The sequence below is a fragment of the Orcinus orca genome, chromosome 15, assembly GCF_937001465.1.
Source record: "Orcinus orca chromosome 15, mOrcOrc1.1, whole genome shotgun sequence".
NCBI classification, from domain to species: Eukaryota; Metazoa; Chordata; class Mammalia; order Artiodactyla; family Delphinidae; genus Orcinus; species Orcinus orca.
Window position 1 is genome coordinate 75,319,177 of NC_064573.1, and position 16,225 is coordinate 75,335,401.

Here is a 16,225-nt window from a genome sequence, read left to right on the forward strand (position 1 = left end):
ATGGAACAATTCACCAAAATAGACCACATTCTAGGCTATGGGGAAGCCAGGCCCAGGGAAGAGACAGATCCCCCCGCATCGATGGTAGGGCATTTGCTCTTTTGGTTGTATGTATAACGAACACGAAAATAAGTGGGTGCCTACCTTCTAGTATAAGCCATCAGAGAGGACACACTGGCCCAGGATTGCACGTCCATGTAGAGCATCTGTAAGTGTTCCACTTTTGGGTTCTCCATATGTAAAGACCTAAGTCAGGGGTCAGAGATGAGAAGGTCAAGCCATTGCCTCCTGAGTTTGAGGAGTGGGGCAGGCAGATTTTCCCCGTTAGGAGGCTGGAGATCTGCTCTGGAGTCACTCACTCTTTCGTTAGGTACTAGAAAGACAGTAGCTTTTTCCAGACCCTCCCCCCAACACTGTCCTTTTACGGGGTACCAGGTATTAGTCACCCTGCCTACCCACAGCCCCTGAGAACGGAAACTGCTCAGATCCCAGCCCCCACCAACCAGGAGGCCACGTTTTTGTACCATGTGACTTTGCTTTCCGGGGGCTCAGCTGATTGGCCTGAGGCAGCCACCTGACCCTGAAGCAGCTTGCCTATTGGCTGGCTACTGACTCCTGGGACCGAGGCATAAAGGGAGGGGCTGGGTTAAACCGTAGGCATATTTGAAACGAAGATGAAATAAGCCAGTCGGCAAGAGGGACAGATGCCAAAAGGTTGTTTAGATACAGAATTAAGGTGAGACTTGAAGCCTAGAAGGCTCCAGGAAGCCAGGTCTTCAAGCCGCTGTATTTTGTAATCCAAATGCCCACCTGTGTCTTTTCAACACGTGACCCCTTCTGCCTGGGATTCCTTGAGGGAGGCCCACAGAAGGGGAGGGAACACTACACACTCCTGGGTTCATACATCCAGGGTTGACAGCTGGATTCAATCCCCCTGTAACCATTTTGAAGTCAGTAGGCATTTATTTCCCTTACATGTAAGCCACCCAGGACCAGGGTCTGGTGGCTCCTAGAATGCCACCGTGTTGGGAGCACAGAATATATAGCTGCCTTCTACCCTGTGGACCAAGACATAGCAAAGCGTGTTGTACGTCGTAAGGGCAAAGAGGATGGAGAAGGACTCTCACATGTGATTAATGGGCAAACAAGGTGGGTTTCTGCAGTGATTTGGAAGTCCACACTGGGACAGAACTTAAGTACCTCCCCAGACTAAGCACCTCCCTCGTGCTGACACTGCCATTTACTGGCTTTAAGACAAGCATGGGGTAACTTGTGACTCCACTTACATAACTTCTGAGCCTTAGTTCTTCATCTTTAAAATGGGCATGTAGTTAAGACCTTAGGGCTATGGAGACGGGGAATTCATATGAAGTACCTAACAGCGCAAGACATCTGAGAGTTTATGATGTGAACTTCCATAAAACCTTGGGCTGTTTGTAGGCTATCACGTTATCTTCTTCTGCTCCCCTACAGGCCATAGCAGCTCCTTATGTGTAAGCAGCATCCTGTCTCAGTGTGCCCCACCGATGACCACTAAGGTGCTCTGCATGTAGGGGCTCAAATGTATACTAATCGGGTGTCTGCTTCTACAGGGCATGGATGGGTCTTCAACCCACTTCAATCTAGAGATCACCCATTTAAGGATGTATCGGCAGAAAGTCAAGCCAATGAACCAATGAAGTTGTAAAGTAAATGGGGCAGCACACAATGAATTAAGACAAACTGACCTTTAAGATGGTCCCTCAAATCCTAGGCCCAAAGGAAGTATGTACTTTTAGTTGCCCCGCTGCGTGTCCATCCTATGGGCCATTCACACACATAATTATATTTACGTTGTACAACTCGTTCTGTTTCTCCTGCTTGTGGAGAAATAAAGGACACCACCCAATAGTCCTGCGAGTGCTGGTAGCTAAGCCCAATGGAACACATCCAAACTGCAGAAGACGTATCTGTAAGGTTTCAGAGACCAGAATTAACTTGACATTTAAAGTTGGAGTGCACAAAATTGATTTCTAGCTCCCTTTGAAAATGAGGGATGAACTGGCCTCACTGGGTCTGCATTCTCACATGACCTCAGAGTTATCTAGAGAGCCCAGCTCTGGTCTAAGGCGGATTTACTCCTGGCCAAGCCCCAGCTCTCCCAGTTTCATGTCCCTTACCTGTCTGGTCCCTATGAGTGCACTTGGGTTTGAGAAATCTGTAATAAATGTTGGTATTTATAGCATGCGTTACGTTCCAGGAAGCTATAGGGTATCAGGAATGTGACCTGATAAACTATGCAGCTCCCTTTTTAAAGTGGGACTTTGATGGGCAAAAGCCTCAAAGAATGACCTTTGTATGGGCAGCAGGATATTCTGCTGAGTCAGTGTTATTTGCAGATTTGACCCTTCAGAGACAATCAGATGACTAAAGACTCCATCTCATTGGGGCAAAACAGGATGATCAAGATTTGAGGTATGACTACCAAATGTAAAATAGCTAGTGGGAAGCAGCTGCACGGCACAGGGAGATCAGCTCTGTGTTTTGCGACCACTTAGAGGGGTGGGATAGGGAGGGTGGGAAGGAGACGCAAGAGGGAGGGGATATGGGGATATACGTATACATATAGCTGATTCACTTTGTTATACAGCAGAAACTAACAACACTGTAAAGCAATTATACTCCAATAAAGATGTTAAGATTTGAGGTATGTATTGATAGAAATACCCACCTATAACGTTAAGCCATATGTGAAGTTTTTTTTTTTTTTTTTTTGGGCCGCACTGCATGGCATGCAGGATACTAGTGCCCCCTGACCAGGGATCGAACCCACCCCCTGCGAGCGGAAGCGCAGAGTCTTAACCACTGGACCGCCAGGGAAGTCCCCCACACTTGAAGTCTTAGTATGTTTAGGAAACCCTCTTTCTCTATACACTAGGTTAGAGAACTTTTATAAATCTTTCTTCAAAAGGTGGTTATTGTAACTAGAGCCTCTCAGTCACTTGGTTATCCAGGGTCCATCTTTACTTCCATCTAAAGAGCAAGATGTCTTTTTTTTTTTTTTAAGCAATGCTGTAGCTAGAAATTGTATCCCAAGCCACCGATACACTTTGACAGTGACCTCCAACACTTGTGAATGCGAGCCCCATGCTCCAGGAGTAATTATGAGGTCTGAGTTAGGTTTGTTTCCTCTATGAGCATTAATTGAGGTTATTTCAGCTGAGGGTTCCCCAGAACAGAGCTTTCAAGATTGAGAAGACCTCGCACAACTTTAAGGCTCAAACCTAAGATTTCCCCCTTGGAGGGAGAACTGGGGAGGAATGCACCATCTAGTCACTTCAAACGATGTCTAACACCTGCTCTGTGCCAACCACTGGTCCACGTGGGGTCAGGGGAGCAGCCGGGAGTCCCTACCCTTGCAGAACTCAGTCTAGTTAGAGGCAGTCATGCATACAGATTCAACTGTTAAGTCATTGGGACACACGAGGCTTTCCTACGTAAGGAACTAGCGTCACCTACGTAGTGGCCCTGTAACACCAAGCTCAGTCTTCACGTCTGGCTGCAATGATTACAGTTTGTAGCATCCACGTTCACGCAGGAGCGTTTTCATGGTGCGTAACATCCCTTAGTGCCTTTGCAACTGAAAGGTAAGTTTCAAATGAGGTTCAGAGCATCACAAATGGACCTTGGTTCCTCCCCCACTCCCCTCTCCAGTCTCCTCTATCTCAGTGATTGGCAGCATTTAGTCTCTATACCTCACGCCCATAAGATAAGCACAGCTTTTTCTTTTCTTTTTTCTTTAGACAAAGGGTGTTACGGAAGCGCAAGTACCCCCCAGGTCAAAGTTCACATGCTATTGAACCTGAATCCATCAACCTAGACTACTTGAAAGTGAGAGTTCTACTCCATGAAGCCTTCAGCCCTGCACGGAGGATGCCCCACCCGACTCCAGGAGCCCTCTGCATCCCATCTCAAAGGGGGACTGAGACCTGGGATCACGGTGGGCTTGTTTGCTGGCCTCTATTTCCCCACGGGAAGGAAGGAGAGGTTGAGAAGTGATTCCACGCAGAGCACCAAGGCCCTAACTGGAAGGAAAAGACTCTCTGCTCCGGGGATGGGTGGAGAGAAGGTTCTGAAAGAAACACCTGCTTCACGGTGCCACGTGGTCCAAGGGCCAGAGGCAAGAGGTGCTAGGATCTCCCAGGTGTGAGAACCACGTTACAGCTGAAAGGCTACTTATTGTTCCTGATCCGGGTTAATAGTCTAAACAGCTCTGCTACCAGGTGCTCCAAAGGAAGGGCACACCGAGGCTGAAGCGTGGCAATTCCCCTCTTCTTTCTGCTTCTCCAGAAGCAAACAGCTTGCTAGCAAAATCCAATGCTTCCACCTAAAGCCAATTGCACCTGCAAATCAAGGTGTGCTTTCAGGAGCCACCTATTTTGACCTGTGAAGCAGCAAGTTTGGGTTTTGTAAAGCAAGAGGGACTCACAGCAAAGCTCTTTTGGTGATTTGCTAATTCCCTTTATCCAAGACGCTCCTGTGCACCTCATCCCTCCACCCTGGGGCTGGGCCGCCAAGGTGAGCTTCCTTGTCAGTTTGAGAACTGTTCCATTTCCTCTCCAGCTCATCTCAGAGGTGAAAAGAACAGGGAGGGGGCGGGGAGAGCAGCCGGGAGACTCAGGTTAGCCCGGAGTCCCAGGCAGTTCAGGGAAGGACCGGACTTATTCTCCTATCCACTGTGCCGACCCTCTGTCCTCGTTAACCTGCACAGGTTTACGTTTTTTTAAGCTTTTCCACGTAGACACTCTATGAGCACTCCACGTTGCTTTCATTTTTATTTTTTAAATAGTCTGCGTACTCTCATGTTCTGATTGTTTGTCTCCAAGTTATGACCCAGGATCCATCGTGCAGGACTTGCTTGAGGACTGGAAATTCCGTGAACAAGCAGACATGAGTTATGGCCCCCAAACACCAAGCGGTGTCAGGAGCTAAATCAAGCATTAACCCAACAAGCATTGCTGAGGCCAGATGGAACCTCTGCTTCCAGATCTGTGGACCTGTGTCTAGAAACATTTCCACAAAACCAGAGTCAAGGTACTGTCAGCCCCCTCAAGATGGCCGTTCTCTCGCTCTCTGCGTCCCCTGCTCGACCAGTCCCTGCCTCACCTACACCCAACTCACAGGACCGAGCTTTCCTCTTCATCAGTAGCTGCCTATGTTCTTTGCTCCCTGCCCCAGCCAGTAACTGTTCTAATCCTTAGACCCGGATGGCCCTTCCTGCTAGTTTATCAAAGGGAAACATCTGCCTTTGTGATGGTCCTTAACCCCAGAGACTATATAGGATGTGTTCCTGCTGGTTTCCTTAGTAACTGATGAGCCAACCCAAAGTCAATTCCTCCTTTTAACTGGTAACCTCTTCCAAGTACAAAGGACCGCTACTGTGTCCTGCCTGTTGTCTGTTGTACATGATGGGTTGCTGCTCCAGGACTTGGTTTCGGACGTCTAAGATTCCCTATCCAATAAGTCACTGATGTCTGGTGCCGTCTCCAGGCTCTTTCTTTGGTCTGGCGGCTGGGCAATTCCAAGGTTTGCAGGCCTAGTGAGGTGCAGCCTGACAGACGACCATGCTTATTTCAGACTAGAAGCCCGGTAGGACAGCCTCCTTCAACCCAAAGCAAAAAATCCTCCAAAGCGTCAGTTAAACTCCACGTTTCATCCTCCTACTGAGGCAGCTCCCCCAAACTTTTCTGGGGGGGAAACCAGCACTAGAGATCCCGCTTTCCCTAAATCTTTATTCACCATCTTCATTTGATACGTTTAATATTTCTCCATTCTCTTAATGAGAATTGCTAGGAAGCCTACTCAAGGGAGGAAACACATTTTGCCAAGATCTGAGGATGACCTTCTAGTTCAGTCTTACAAGAACTTCCTATTAAGTTGGCCTTTCATATACCATGATTCTTCCATGTAGGATTAGTTGGCCAGTTCTACCACCTGAGTTTCTTTTAAATGGAATTGTGCTTTCTTGTTCGGAAGTGGTCAGCTGAAACAGCTTAGGGATAAAAAAGTCACTGGAACACACGATGATCCTTCATCTTCACATGTGGTCCTGAGTCGGGCACATCTTTAAACGTAGTCATTTGATTGGAAGAAGACTGCTGTTGGCAAGGGACCTAAACGGAACCTGAGTTAACTTTGCATTCCTCCCTCATCCCGGGTGCTTAACCTTTTCTCCTTTCATAGGTTAGGTGAGCATCTCCCAAGTTAGTCCACAGGACCCTGGGTCCACCGTTACCCCAGAAGTTTGTGGTTCCTAAGTCGGAGACGCGGGTTTATGCAGCATTAAACATTCCTTTGCAGAACTTATCAGAGCTTTGAATATGCCCACGTGGATGTGAACCTCTGAGAAGCTTGAGGTGCAGCATCCCCTCAAACTCATTTGGGGTCTGAACCCGTTATCATGCTGCAGGAAGAGGTCAGTTCTAGGATTCTACTCTGAAAGACAAAACCGGGGATTGTTTTGCAGATCAAGAAGTTGAGAATAGGCATGAGTAAGTTGTTTACCCAAGATCCTGGTGGCCTCAGACCCAGGACAGACCTACGCTCCTTATTCTTTTTCCTGCTTCAGTGTTTCTTCGTAGGCCCTATCACTACTCAATTTATTCTGCACATCCATCTAGAATATTCTAGAATATACCACGCAGGCAGGCACTCTCTCCTCCACTGAATATTCAGCGCCTAGGGTAGTGCCCAGAGTATAACGGGCATTCCATTTTTTACTTGGATGACTCCACTGTAACGCGCCCAGACTTCCATTCAAGGAGATCTGGGACCACATTTTTGTAGTCTGCTGTGTAACAACGTTGTCTTTATCAAAATAGCATTTCACATCTCAAAGGCTTAGAGAAAAGTGAGGCTTCAGTAAATCTGATGTTGATTTGATGCCAACCTTGGTTTGGTCATTTTCCACTTCAGGGACTATATAATCCCAGATTGAGATGCAAACTTAGATCTAAGAGCAAGGCCCAGAGCATCCTGCACAGACACTTTGGAAGCAAAGACCTGAGCACGCAGTGCCCAAAGGACTGGGCTGAGTCATCATTCTTGGCGGCAGCTTTCACGATCTCTGGAGGCCTTGAAGGAGCATGGGATCATGTGCCTCGACGCCCTCATCTCATAAGCATCTACACGGTCACCCAGAGTCACTACCTCCCAGTGGGCCGTGGTGGCCTTCAGAGCATCAGAAGAGCAGTGGAGGACCCATGTGCATAGGCAACACTGCAAGGGAGAAGACTGAGCCCCCATGGGAGAAATTAAGGCTCTCTTCGGCCTTAAGGGGAGAAAGTTAGGTCAGCCCATTTACCTGGCAGAGAACCACCGCCACCCACAATGATCTCCAGAGGCCTGCAGGTAGACACTCCTTTTTATTGGAAAGCAAGCCCTAGGAGGTTAAGTGACTCAGACCAAGACACACAGCTGTTACAACTCAGACTGGAACTCGTGTCTGAGGGTCAGGCTAGGTCTCCTCCCAAAAGCACAATTGCTCTGGCGGACTAGGAAGACCTCAATCTCAGGCCAGATGCACAGCTTAGACTTTCCCAAAACCTTGACCCATGACCTTGAGACAACCCTGCCTTTGTCCCGAGATCACTCCAGGCTCTTATGCACGTTGAACTTGGGTAAGAGGATAGGAAGTTACAGCCTGGCCCCCTTTTACTCCCACCGGAGGTTTCAAGAGGGAGATTGCACACGAGGCCCCCAGGCCGACCCAGCAGAGCCATGATGCCTGGACAGGGAATTGAGGACTGACGCTTATCACAGGCCATACTCTTGCCTACTTCGGGAATACCAGACACTAGCCTGCAGCACTGCCGTAGGATGCTGTGTCGAGAAGGATCTCACATCCATACAGTCGCTCACTGTGGACCAAGCACTGTCACGGGTTAGCAGCGACCCAGGGGGGAAGGGCGGCAGGTCTGTCGTTGTGCATCACTTGGCAACTCGTTTACACAGGGAGAGTAGGGTTCAGGACTAACGTTAGAGCCCAGTCCCCCGCCTTTCATGCAGCACTGCCCTGGGTCTTCAGACTAATCCCCTAAGAACATAAACGGGAAAGTAGGTAGCGCCTAGCAATTTTTTTTTTTTTTTTTTTAAGGCAGCAACAACCTCTGAGTGACTCCCCTGAGGAGGGAGGAACGAAGGGAGAGATGTATTGGCACTTGGCTTTCCTGACGCTTTACACGGATGTGAACACAAGGCCGGCAAAAGAACTACTCCCCGTGACCCAAAGGGGGCAGCACTCACCCAACTTAGGGAGAGAAAGTACTAAGGCGGTTGCGAGAGGAAAACCCTTGGCGCGTTCCCTTATAAGGGACATTTAAGTCGAGTTATTCTCAATATTCTGGATGAGCCTAATGACATGAGCCCTTTAATGTGTGTCTAGAAGTCAGACCTGGAAAGCCAGCAAATTAAAGCACAAGAAAGAATCATAATACGTGGTTGGCAGCTCGCAGATGGAGGCGGGCACACGGCAAGGGAGGGAGGAGGGCCTGTAGGAGCTGAGTGGCCTTCAGCTGCCGGCCAGCAAGTGACCGCAGCCTTACGCCAAGGCTGAATCAGACCAACAAGAATGAGCTTGAAGCCGATTTAACTCCTAGTCTCCAGATGAGGCTTCAACCCAAATGACACCATGATTTTAGCCTTGGGACACCTGAGCAGAGAACCCAGCCACCCTGAGCGGAGCACGGGCTCTGGACGCGCAGGCCCAGCGGCCATGGCTCACGGGCCCAGCCGCTCCGCGGCATGTGGGATCTTCCCGGACCGGGGCACGAACCCGTGTCCCCTGCATCGGCAGGCGGACTCTCAACCACTGCGCCACCAGGGAAGCCCCTGGACTTATTTTTAAAGCTGCCGAGATTTTGCTCTGCAGCGATAGAAGGCTGACACAGACTCCCTGTGTGGCCACGACTGTCATGTGCGCTCTGAAGAAAAAGCATAGATACACGTGCATTCCAGGGGAACAAAAGCTTAGCTGTGGGGATTCGGGGCATCCCCTTTCAAGTAATACTCCAGGGATGATATACAGACTCCGTCTCTGCAGTTCTCTATTAAGATGGTCAGGCCATCACCAGAGGCTTAAAATGCTTAACGACGCTCACGAGACCAGGGTTGAGTTGAGTCCATTCAACTGACGTCAGAAATGGTCAGACCTCTGTTAAGAAGGCCTCCGTCAACCAGCCTCCAACCAGAATACCCACTTTGTTCTGCTGTTATCTGTTAATGAAGACCTAAGCCGCTCGGACCGTGCAGAGGGCTTCTTAGGAGACATTAATAGTTGATCTCTCCCAGGTCTGAGCCATGCTTACCCCACTGATGCTGGTTGCTCCCATTAAATGTGAACTCCAGCCTCAATCTTTAAAACTGGTTCCCCCAAAAGGGACTGTCTCCTAGGGTAACATGGGAAGAGAATCTAGTCCCTGAGGATCTGCGTTTGAGTGCCTACTCTAGGCCAGGAGCTTCAAGTCCGTCTACTTCTTGGAAAGGGTATGCTCTTTCTGAAGATGGGGAAAGATTCCAAGGAAGGAATTTGGTCTGTTAAGCTTCACATCGCATCTCATCTTTGGTCCCTTAAATCTTGGAAGGGCCTCTTGTCGGGGGTGGGACACAAGCAGATGGACCTCACAAGCTGAGCACGGAGGCAGGAAGTACCTTTGGGAAAGAAACCAACACCATCTGCATGGAACAGGTCATCGGCAGGTCGGTATCAAACCTGGTTTGATGTTTCTAGGGCTATCTTGAGCCTAAACTCTAAGACCAGCTGAGCCTGCTCTATGGGAGCAAAGTTTGCCATGAGGATTAATTCATGCTGATTTTTAGGAAGCAGAAGACACAGGAAGCTCTGTTACCTCTCCCTTAACTGCCTGAAAGAACTTAGAGGGGCTGTTCCCTGAAAAAAGCAACCAGAGGTGTCTACAGAGAAGATGGGCTAGGTGCAGCTGCAGGGACTCAGCAGGGTCTAGAGACCCGAGTCCGCTCTCTGACCCCATTGTCTCTGCGTGGCCCAGTGACCAGACATTTGAATGTCCATTTCCATGTGAATTGCCTCCCTCCTCTTTGAAGTCCCAAACTGTCCAACACCTGCTTTTGTCTACCTGGGGGCGATCTGTAAAAAAGGTGAGGGCTTTGACCATTTTGGTGAGCTACCCCTAGTTTTCTTGGGCTGCTCCCATGTATACATCTTAACCTTTTGTTTTTCTCCTGGTCATCTGTCCCGTGTCAATTTAGTTCTTAGACCAGCCAGAAGAGCCTAGACAGGCAGAGGAAAATTTCTTCCTCTGACACTGCTGAGACTGGATTTGGACTAATACAAAAGTGACTCCAAAACTAATACCACGGATGCATGTGACCTTAAGGTCCATGCCAGCCGAGAGCATTCCTTCCATCTCTACAGGGAAGCTGAGGTATGGTCTCGGCTTACCTGAAGGCTCAGTACTTCTGAGCATCTCTTTTCTATTTGAGAAATGCTTCAGGACCTGGTGCTTGCTTCCAATCCACGTGTTCCTTCTCCGTGCTCAATTCTGAGAATTGAAGACCAGCTTTCAGAGTTCAGTCCACGAGCACAAAGCCAGCGTGTGATCTACCTCAACGTCTAGTCCGTGGTGAGGCAGGCAGGGGAGATGTCATCCTACGTAAGCTACAGCATCCTAAACACTTTTGCGAGACCCTGTGGAATCCGCTCCCTGCTGTCTTCTCCAGCTCACATCATCTGCTTTTCCTCACCTCAGGCTCTGCTCCATCTGGCCCCCAGGTCTGTGCAAAGGCCCTTCCCTCAGCTCAGGCTTCCAAACTCACCTGACTCTTAGGGATTGGGCTAGTGCAACGCGGGAGCCCGCAGGAGACTACCTGGAAGGTCACACACACACCAGAGGGATCCACTGAGGCCTGAAAGGTTTGTCCCTCTAACCACCCCCTACCCCCAATTAGATCAGGCTGGACTCTACCCCAGAAGCTGGCATGTGGCATGTGCTTGGGAAGTTCTGAGGGATATGAGAACGCGTGCTGCTTTACAGAAGTCCACAGTGATCCTAGAGCAAGGCTCAGATGAAGGGCCGGGAGTGGAGGCTCCCAAAGTTGGGTGGGACCCTGCTGCTGCTGCAGATTGCCTTTGCCGACACCCAGGTGCACGTGCTTTTAGGCTTGTCTATTGAAGCATCATCTCAATTCCTAGACTTCACTTCACATTGTACTGACAGCTGCCCCCATCCTCCCCCAGTCCTCAATCAATGCCAAGCCAGAACTCCGCGTCGGGGCATGCATTATTCATCTCTAATGGGAGTAGAGTTACTCAAGGTGTCAATGAATCAATGGTTGCAGATGTGTCATCAGGACCTTCCTCAATCAATAGGTAGGGGGCAGATTCAACGGGGGAGGGAGGATGAGAAGGGAAGGGTCTGAAGATCCAGGGCAACCAGTGTTAACCCTAAGCTGCAGCCTTAGCTCAGACCCTATACAAGTCTTTCTCCAGATGGGCCTCAGTTTCCCTCATCTGTATAAAGGGGCAGTGAGGCTAAATCGTCTTAGGACACTTCCAGCACTCATCTTTTTAATGAAGAGACTTGAAGTTTCCCGGGACTGTTCCCAGGCCCAGCTAGAAACGTTCAAAGCAGTTGAAACTCGTTTAACTAGCCCAGGCGCCTTCAGAAGTTGAGTTTTGGAAAAGCCATTATTGTTACAACATAAACGATGACTCACATACCCAGGGGCAGCTGAGTCTGGCTCATGCTTTCCATGATGGGCATGGCCTCTTAGATGTTTCTGCCTAGGGTAAGGGTTGATCACATTTTTAGTATGTTATAACTAATCCTGGCTCATAAAGACAGTTTGGAAAGTAGAGAATGGGGTGGATGTAGCAATACATTTCCCCCAAGTTTTAAGGGCTTGGTTTTGTACCTTCTTAGAACTGTTTAATGGGTCTGGTGATTTGCTTCCATGAGTTGGACTCTAGCCATGACTGTACGCCTAATAGACATTTGGGTTTAGTTTTGCCGTTACAAGTCTTTGTGCCTGAAATGTCTGTACTCAAGGGATGAGGCTCTGGTTGTCGGCCATCGCTTTTTTCCAGCTCTTCCCTGGTGAGGCCCTTGCTTATTCCCAGGGACCACTGTGCTATTGAAACCTCATGCTACCTAGGGAGACACTGGGTGTGTAGGGTCCCCCTGCAGGAGTGTATTTCTTGAGGTCCCCAACTTGTATCAGAACTAGTTAGAGTACAGTGAGGGGCTCAGGCCTCATAGCATCTTGGACGTCCCATAGCTTGCCCTTCACATCGCTTATGTCCCACCCTGGGCTTCCCTGTCTCAGGGAATCTATCTACTATCTGCTACTATCTACTCAGCCCACACAACTGGGAGTTCTAGCCTTGATGGTTCTCTCCCCTTCATACCCAAAGCCAGTTTTGTTTTGTGTTTTTTTAAGTCAAGTCCTATTACCACTTCAATCCCCAATCCATTTTCATCTTGCCACTCTCATTGCCACAGCTTGGGTCCCAGTCCCATACCTCACGTGGATAACTGGAGTATCTCCCTATTTCTTGCTGCCTATAATTAGATAGCTGCCAGTGATCGACAGAGCACACGCTCAAGTTTTGATGGATGTCTTCACATCATCTCTGGAATAAAGTTCGAAGAGATCCCACAGAACAGGGCTCCTGCCCATCTGTTCCCTCCTCTGTAGCTGCTGCCACCACCCCCATATGCTCAATGTGCTCCAGTCACTGTCCTTTTGTTCTTCATCCCAAACTCATTCCTACCTCAGGACCTTTGCACTGGCGGTTCCACTTTGGATGTTTGAGGTTTTTGCGCAGACTTCAATAGCTCACGCATCCATTAATTCTCAGCTGAGGACTCTGAATTAGTTACTGAATCTAAACTAGCCAGTGAACCCCGTACTGGATTCAGCACAGGAGGCCTGAGTTATACCTGATAGTTGAAGTATGACTGCCCTGGGGTATGGAATTCTCTGAATTTATTTTAAGTGCTTTATCCCAGAAGGATTAAGAAAGCCTCAGGCAGGTGATAGCCTTGAGTTAGGGAGGGATCCTTTGCGGAATCTTTCAAAAGAAACAAACCTAGGCAGAGAGCACATTTCAGGAACAGTTAGATGCTTTTCCTAATAGAAGCACTCTTAGATATTTAGTCTTATTACTGAAATTAGATCAAATGGAGTTGGCCCCCCAAATGAGTTCTGGTCTTCACACCTCACAAGGTAATGTCCTCATAAGTCACATGTAAATGTCAGAGGCTAGATAGATCTCAGAATCCAAGTCCAGGTTTACAGAAAAGCTAGATCATTCCTTATTCTCGCTCTTGGTTTGGTGTCTGACATGTAAGCAAGTGCTCAGAGTTTCTTTCTGGCCCTTTATTCGACCCTAGATGCCAATGGTTTTTTTGGCTTGGATCTCAGGTGAGACATGCTTAGAAGCAAAGCACTTAAGATCTAAGGGCAAGAATGATTGCGTTTAGAAATCAGGTCTACTGTCCCTCCAGCCCAGTCCTTGCTCTAGAAGAGACTTAGAGGTTAAGTGTCCAGTCTTTCCTAGACACCCACTAGGATGCCGGTGAGAGTCGACCATTCCTAAACCACTGGCACATCAACTTCCCACAACGTTCCCTCATCCATGACTACTTGACTTTCTCCCCAGAGCCCCCATCTGCTGCACGAAGTGATGGGCAACGGCCTTCAGGGCTGTGACAGCATCACAAAACTGGCCCACATCTCCTATTCCTGTAGGGTCTCGGAGAGCGATCAAAGCCATTAACTGCTGGGAACCCAACAACATGGAGTTGTCCTGGTTACAAGGCGCTGGGCACAAGGTCACACCCATGGGAAGTGGGTGGAACAAGGTCTGGTGACTTCAGTCCGAGACGTTATCTGGGGGAGAAACGGGGCATTGGAGGTAGGGAGAGAAGGGGGTAACCGAGTAGGTAAGAACATAGAGGCAGCCGATCCCCACCTCAGGATCTCTAGGGGCACAGTCAGGAGTCCACAAGAGGAACCAGTGCTTACGCCACATACAGAATCGTGGAGGCATGGTGGACACCAAACTGTTGGTCGTTACCATTTGCCTAGAGACTAATGGACATGCAGAATTTGAAAGGATGCCCAGGAGATGGTTCAGCTCAGCTTGTTGGATTCGTCAGAACTAAGTTCAGACTCTGCGAGCCATGGGACCCAGTGCATGTGGTTTCATCCCCAAACTTTCTCATTTGACAAAGGTGATGATAGTACCTAGCTGGTTGGGTTTTGCGGATCCATTGAGAGTGTACCCCTAATGGGGCAGATCTAGGTTTCGTAGAGCCTGAGCTGGTTTTGAAGTCTCTAAGATACAGGATTATGAATTTGGAGTACGGAGCCCAGTTTAAGCTTCCGCGTTAGGGTAAATCTGCCGGTTCAGAGGCAGATCGGTACTTAGCACGTGCTAAGTGCTCAACACGCGGTGGCTGTTGTTGGCAATCTAGCCGGGAGAGGAAAGATCCCAGGGCCACGAAGTACCTGTTATGTTACCACCGAAAAGTTCATGTACTGGGGCTGACACCCAACGGGGTCCTATGAACTGTGCACCCTCTAGCTTATATCCAGGTGGGTCCGATCAGAGAGGATTCAGGAGATGGTTGGCAAAGGGAGCCCAGGCCACCCGTCTGTCCTCACATCTCTGCTTTATGCCCATGTTAACCCAGAATGAGTCAGTTTTCATTTCCAAGGTTAGAGCCCCTTTAAGCACGACGTGGTCTAGAGTTGAGTCCAGGGATTGATGCAGTTTCAGGGGCCACACATTCCTGGGAACCATCTGGTTTCCTGCGTGTGCATTTGTTCCCTCTCCAAGAAGGAGTGAGTTCCCCCATAAGTACAGCCCAGTGCGCCCACCACAGCTTTACTGTCTACGTGATCTTTCAGCTCTAAGTGTTATCTTTCAACTTTATGTGTTGTGGAACTCATGCTAGGTGATCTGCAGTTCAGAGCGGAAAGACAAGGAACCACTTAGCCAAGTTACTCTATCCACACCAAGCCACGCCGTCTGTTAGCATGGCCTCAGCTGTCTCCGGGTCACGAGTCCAAACCAGTCCAGTCGGTTGTGGCCAGGGGCATGTGACACACGCCATGGTCCCCAGCTCAGTCCTTAAGCCAGGGCTGGGTAACGATTGCACATCTAAAACCACCACCAGGGCCAAGATACACCAGGGCTTAGAGCGCCAAACCCCGAGTCTAGGGAGTACTTCGGTGAGTTACCACTTGATGGATCACAGAGGAGTAGAGACCCTCCTGAGGGCCAGAGAGGACAGGACAAAGGTTTAGATCTGCTTTGTCGTAGGAAGAGGGGCAAAGGCACTGAAACCCTTGGTTTTGACTCCCCATTTATGGGTCACTGACCACTGATTTGGGGCCTGAAACTTAACATCCTCAGGGCTGCCATTTGGCTGGTATGACTTCCTCCAAGCGCCAGCCACATGCACAGTTTACCCCGACTAGCAGGGCTGCCCCCACTCTTAAGAAACTCGCAGTCTAGTGCGGGAGAAGGACCATTAGAGGGCAAGTCAGCGTCTACAGCAGACACGTGGGATCGCCGTGCTTACACTCAGGTTCCTCCACGTTCAGTTATGGCCCAGGACTGCCCATCGTGGCAGGGAGAGCATCTTGCCTCAAAAGCGCAGCCTGCTTTCCGCTCACAGGTGCATCTCACCACGGATGCACACGTGCAATTTACAAGCGTAGCCAAGTCTGAGCCCAGATTCAATCCTCCCCTAACCAGAAGATGGGGACCGCCTCCCGTACCTTGGAAAATTCTCCAAGGCATTTGTACACTTCTCAGGTGGCCCCAGTGGCTCTCAAGCCTTGTTTCTTTCTATCCTAGCCTCTCCTGTCCCTCAACACCTCGGGGGCTCAGACTATTTTCAAAGGAATCCAAATTAAAATGAATCAACAGGGGGAAAAAAATCAGCGGGGTACCTGCAAAGCAAAGAGGAAAAGCCTTATACAGAGCCATGGGCTTCCCTGGTGGCGCAGTGGTTGAGAGTCCGCCTGCCGATGCAGGGGACGCGGGTTCGTGCCCCGGTCTGGGAGGATCCCACATGCCACGGAGCGGCTGGGCCCGTGGGCCACGGCCGCTGAGCCTGCGCGTCCAGAGCCTGTGCTCTGCAACGGGAGAGGCCACAGCAGTGGGAGGCCCACGTACCGCAAAAAAAAAAAAAAA